The sequence below is a fragment of the Hyaena hyaena genome, unplaced genomic scaffold, assembly GCF_003009895.1.
Source record: "Hyaena hyaena isolate Hyena2069 unplaced genomic scaffold, ASM300989v1 scaffold_1162, whole genome shotgun sequence".
Lineage (NCBI taxonomy): Eukaryota > Metazoa > Chordata > Mammalia > Carnivora > Hyaenidae > Hyaena > Hyaena hyaena.
Genome location: NW_024081796.1, coordinates 466,271 through 472,270, shown reverse-complemented (window position 1 = coordinate 472,270; position 6,000 = coordinate 466,271). Strand labels below are relative to the sequence as shown.

The following is a 6,000-nucleotide window of genomic DNA, read 5'->3' as shown; positions in this document are numbered from 1 at the left end:
TCAAGAGCAAAAATGAACTATTGGGACCTCATCAAGATAAAAAGCTTCTGCACGGCAAAGGAAACAATCAATAAAACTAATAGACAACTGATGGAATGGGAAAGATAGTTGCAAATGACATATCAGATAAAGGGCTAGTATCCAAAATCTATAAGGAACTCCTCAAACTCCACACTGAAAAACAAATAATCCAGTGAAGAAATGGGTAGAAGACATGAACAGACACTTCTCCAAAGAGGACACCCAGGTGGCCAACAAACACATGAAACGATGCTCAGCGTCCCTCATCATCAGGGAAATACAAATCAAAACGACACTGAGATACCACCTCACGCTGGTCAGAGTGGTGAAAGTGAAGATATCAGGAGACTCTAGGTGCTGGCGAGGATGTGGAGAAACGGGAACCTTCCTACTGTTGGTGGGAATATAAGCTGGTGCAAACCCTCTGGAAAACAGTGTGGAGGTTCCTCAAAAAATTTAACAATAGAACTCCCCTATGACCCAGCAATAGCACTGCTAGGAATTTACTCAAGGGACACAGGAGTGCTGATGCATAGGGGCACATGTACCCCAATGTTCATAGCAGCACTCTCAACAATAGCCAAAACATGGAAAGAGCCTAAGTGTCCATAAACTGACGAATGGATCAAAAAGATGTGGTTTATCTATACAATGGAATACTACATGGCGATGAGAAAGAATGAAATCTGGCCATGTGTAGCAACATGGATGGAACTTGAGGGTGGTATGCTGAGCAAAATAAGTCAGACAGAGAAGGACAGATACCATATGTTTGCACGTATAGGTGGATTAGGAGGAACTTAATGGAGGACTATGGGGGAGAAGAAGGGAAAAATAGTTGGGGAGAGGGAGGGAGGCAAACCATGAGAGACTCTTGAATACTGAGAACAAACTGAGTGCTGATGGGGGTGGGGGAGAGGGGAAGGGGGTTGATGGGCATGGAGGAGGGCACTTGTTGGGATGAACATTGGGTGTTATATGGAAACCAACTTGACAGTAAACTATTTAAGAAAAATAAAATAAAAACATAAAACAAGAAGATGTATCCTCCGTATAGTTGTCCATCTCATTGATCAACATAGCCTGCCTTACACCCCATGTGTCCCATGCATACTGAACCATCCTTGGCTAATCGTTATTCAGTCCCTTCTCTTGCATCTCTACTTTGAGCTGTATTTTTCCTGTTTTCTCTGGAATGGCTCTCTACTCCTCAACTTCTGTTGCTCTTTGAAGATTCTGCTCATGCACCCTCTCCTCTCATAACTCCTGTTCTGTGTGACTTGAGTTTCTCTCAAATACTTTTCTCATTTTAACAGTTGTGTTATCTCTTTGTGTCTGGGCTATCGTTTGATGTCCTGATGTTCAGCATTGTGGCTTGCACATAGGATGACCTGAGGGGGAAATATTTTACATGAATGAATAAATAATTGAAGGTAAGACCTAGAAATCATAGTTATAATGTCATGAACTGTCTGAAAGAAATATACATTTATTTTAGTGGTTGAGAACATAATTATTCTTTAAACAGTGAAGTCAGTAACTAGAGAAATTGAGAGAGCGGATCTAGAATGGAGGCCTAGAATTGGGTAAGGATTAGTGATTAGAGAAATGAATTGCTTTAAGTGATGGTATTTTACAATGGAGTTTTTTCCTAGGATGTGAGCAAATAGATATCAAACACCAAAGTAAGCATAACAATTTATAATGGAGAATTCACAGGAAGCTGTGTTTGAAAAGAGATTAGATGGTTTATGACAATTCTCAGCTCCTCATCCACATCAAGCAGATGTAAATGAACAAAGAATTTAAATTAAAAAGATATCGTAAAGAGGATTTTGGAAAAACGTTGCTGGCGGACACTGGGCTCTACTACCTATCTCGAGGGAAAGGGTAGATTGTACCTGTCCTTCACCTTGTGCCCATGAAAGGGGCTTCATTGGGACCACTCAGAGTTAACACACACATTGGTCTGGTGTCTGATTCCTGACTGAACAATGGATAGTGTAAAACATGGCCTGATTAGCTATAGATAAGAGACCTAGAAATGACTGCAGTGAGTCTGTATTCCCAACATAGATCATGGGGAAGAATGCATTACTGTTTCTCATGGACCAGTGATGGTTAAGATAAAGCTGGAGTCAGATGGTTGCCTGAAGGTGCACATAATCATCAGCAGTGATAAACTGAAGGCATCACCCAATTTTCAGAGGGTAAAAATGAAATAAGTGATCAGACCAACTAGAACAGAGATCAAGGGAACTGCAGGTGGCAACTCACGGATTTCCTGAGAGCACCATGGGAGAAATGGTCAGTTCAGACATCTGCCAGGTCTGGAGAAAAGCCATCACTCCAGTAAAAACTTTCCTTAACCTTTACCTCTCTTTATTCTTCATGTTTCAACCCAAAGAGGTCAGAAACTTTAGTTAACAGATACAGCTGAAGGATAAAATGGTGGTGGGGGAAGAGACCAGAGGCCAGCCTTCTTCCTTTGCCCCAGGTTTTCATAGATATGAGGGGGAAAGAGATAGCAGAAGCCTTAATTTTTTTTTAAGATATGTGTTTCCTTTATTTTTAAAAATATATTGTCAAATTGGCTAACATAGAGTGTGTACACGTGCTCTTGGTTTTGGGGGTAGATTCCTGTGGTTCATCACTTACATACAACACCCAGTGTTCATCCCAAAAGTGCCTTTCTTAATGCCCATCACCCATTAAAAATCGGGAATTCTTCATGAGTTTCCGTGTTCTCCTTGTGCAGGGACCATGCTAATCTTCTCTGCATCGTTCCAATTTCAGCATATGTGCCACCAAAGCAAGCCCGAGCAGAAGCCTTAATTACAAGGATGCTTGGAATTTGGAACACACAAAGTGGACATTTCTCAAGTTGAAACGATATTTCATCACTGAAGAATTATTAAGAATGTCTTGAGATGTGCCTGAATTTTCTAGAGGGTGGGGAGAAGACAGAGTCTCACCAAATACATGGGCAAGACCAATGAGAGGTGACAACGTGGCTTTATAATTTCATTCCAAGAATCGTGTTTGTCCAATGTGCTGATGACATTTTACCGGGAGCTTGGTGACCACTTGGGCAGTGGTGACCACCTTGGTGACCAGGTTGGCCAGCTATTGAAAGTCTCTGTGCCAATTATTTCAATAATTTACATGTTAAGTCAGTTCTATTATATTTTATAGACATTCCAGATTCCTCTTGAATTTCCCCCTAGATATCAATGCTCGGGTGCTTCAGTTTTTGCCTCTGTCTTCTGAATCTCTGTGGTTAGTCCTAATAAGAGAGAAATTGCACATGTGGTGAGGCTAACTCAGATAAGCTGGAATAGATTTTCATACTCTCCAGTTCTGGCCTCCTGGATAGAATCAATACTATTGATCATAGTGGCTGAGTTGGCCAGACAGCCACTACCCCAAGAAAAGGATCTTCTCTGTCTGCTGGTGAAAATTCACAGGAAGACATGGAAACATTTTTCAGAGAATGATGCATTTTGTGCAGGCCGGGTTAGCAAATTAATAGAATTAAGGGGAGTATGCTCTTTTTCGTCTTGGCTGTTTTGAGCATTGACACTGATATTAGGAATAGTCTGTATTCCATTTATTATGAAATTTTTGCTGATTTTCAAAAGAAATGAAGATTACTCTATTTTTAGGCTGTTGTAGCAGTCAGAGTTCAATCTGAAGAACAGGCAGTCTGAGTATCCTGGTAAGGAATTTGTTATAGGAATTAGACCTTGTATATTGGAGAGAGGAACTGGAGAATTAAGGATTGGCAAGGGGAGTTAAATGCTCAGAGAAAGGTCACTAACCATCCTGAGAGCAAGGGAGTGAGTTAGAGCTTAAAGGGAAATCCAGAGGTTCAGTGTGCCTCAGAAGACGTGCCCTTGTAGAGAGAGACTGTTTGTGGTCCTCAGCTCTGTGACTTTGCAGCAAAGCATCTGGTGGTAGGACTGGGGTGCTGTTAGTTAGCAAGATCAGCAGGTGGGAAGGAGAGCTGGGTGCTGAACGGGTAAGAGCTTGGACCAGCTGGGACCTCTGTATCTATCCCCAACACACTCTAATCTCACAGAATAATGGTTGCTGCTTCTGCCTCCCAAATCTCATATGACTTAATGTTTGACAAACTCTAACCCAGAATTACATAGAGAAGGAGAGTCTGGAAAACATAGTTCTCAGCATAACCAGGTTGACAGTAGTCACCAGTCAACCCCTTGCCCAATTGACATACATATACACCTCTTTTACCTACAGTGAACTTCCCAATAAGGACAATAGCAAAATGAAGTGTCTGCCTAACATGATCTAATCTTTCCTTTGTAAGATGGTAGAAACACTAACATAAACTCTCACTTTAACCATTTTGGGGTGATATTTATTCCTCTTCTGGTGAAGTCACACTCCCCCTTGACATACTGTTACTTAAATGCTGAGTTGTAAGGTTGACTTATAGAATGGGCGAAAGAACTGACAAAGGAGGAAAATCCAAGAAGAATCAATTAACACATTTATACAGATATATTCACATCAAAATAAGAAGTATTCATTTATAGCTACTATGGTTTGTTTTTCTACAGCTGTTTATAAGATCATAGCTGGTGGTTATAACTTCTTTCTTCCAATACCTGCTTGATATTCCTTTTACCCTCAGCAAGCACTTCAGCTGCTCCTGGTTCCTTGTCTATGAAGGTGACCAAACCTTCATTTTTGTATGGGGTTGTTTTAGTTTTCCATTAACTTTGACCACAGGCCATGGAAAAACTAAGAGGTGCACCAGAGGATCCCCTGCATTCTAGACATGCTCCTCTCTTCTCCTATTGTATTAAAAGTAATTTAATTTACTTTTGTCAGAGAATAAATAGGATAAATCACTCAGATGTATAGTAACCATATCTTCACTCATTGTTTCACTGACTCAAATAGATTTAAGTGACAGTGTGGCAGTATCAACTTTTATTTTAATGGCATAATTCTTATGTTCCCAGTGGAAGTCTTTTTCTCTTGGGAATGAAGACTTGTGAATAAGCAGAGCACAACATGAAGTTGGGGAAATTTTTGGCTAGATGATCACTAGGAGAAATGTATGTGACCACTTTTGAATCCACCTCTTAAATCTCTGATCTGTGAAGGAAAGATAGCATTGCATATTGGTTGCCCATAAAGGGTATCTACCATGTCTTTGAGGTGATCAACCCAACCTTTGCGAAGTGTTTCCACCCAACTAGTATACTGAGTCTTCAAAAATGCATTCCACAATTTGGCAGTTTCAGAGTGTTAGGGAACATGATAATACCAGTAAACTGTGAATGTGAGGCTGTTGATACCATTAAACTGAGCATGAGGCTGTTGCTGTACTGGTCAGATTTCTGTTAAAAGCAATGTTATGTGATATCAGTGATATAGTGGATCAGTGCAAGAAAAGGAGAAGCAATCATGGATCCTGCAGTCTAGATTATGATATAGCAATTAGCAGTTGATATAACCATATAATCATGGGGTAGGGCAATGAATGGGACTAGCCTTGCCAGATAAAAGTAAACTGATTTAGTGGCTCCATAATATTAGGTATATGGAGACAAAGCATTCATCAGGACAATAGCTGGATGTGCCAGTGGATGTCTTGACTTACTCCATCAGCTGTATTGCATTTCTCACTAGATTAAATTTATGATAATCCCCTGACATTTTTAGCAGATTCCTCTGTCTTCTGTCTAGGCTAGATATGAAGGTGGAATAGGTGTGTGGTTAGAATAACCACTCTCTATTTTCTGTGGCCTTGAGGGTGACAGTAATATTTGCAATCTCTCCAAGAATGCAGCATTGCTATGGCTTATTATTTTGGTAAGTACAGTCAGTTCTAGTGGCTTCCAGGTAGCCTTTCCTACAAGAATTGTCCTCATGTTATGTGTCTGGAAACCAATGTGGGGACTCTGCCAGTTTCTGAGTATGTCTACTGGCTTCACATTATGG

General features: G+C 40.5%; 1 long non-coding RNA gene and 1 other non-coding gene across 2 annotated transcripts in view; one reads left to right on the top strand and one right to left on the bottom strand.

Moving 5' to 3' along the window:
* Positions 1–2,734: 2,734 nt before the first annotated feature.
* LOC120224351 lies at positions 2,735–2,837 on the bottom strand. Its single transcript, XR_005526546.1, has one exon. It is a non-coding gene; the product is annotated as a U6 spliceosomal RNA (small nuclear RNA).
* Positions 2,822–6,000, top strand: part of LOC120224350 — a 46,531-nt gene continuing 43,352 nt past the window's right edge. Inside the window, exon 1 of the long non-coding RNA XR_005526545.1 lies at positions 2,822–3,023. This is a non-coding gene — a long non-coding RNA (uncharacterized LOC120224350). The remainder of the gene's footprint in view (positions 3,024–6,000) is intronic.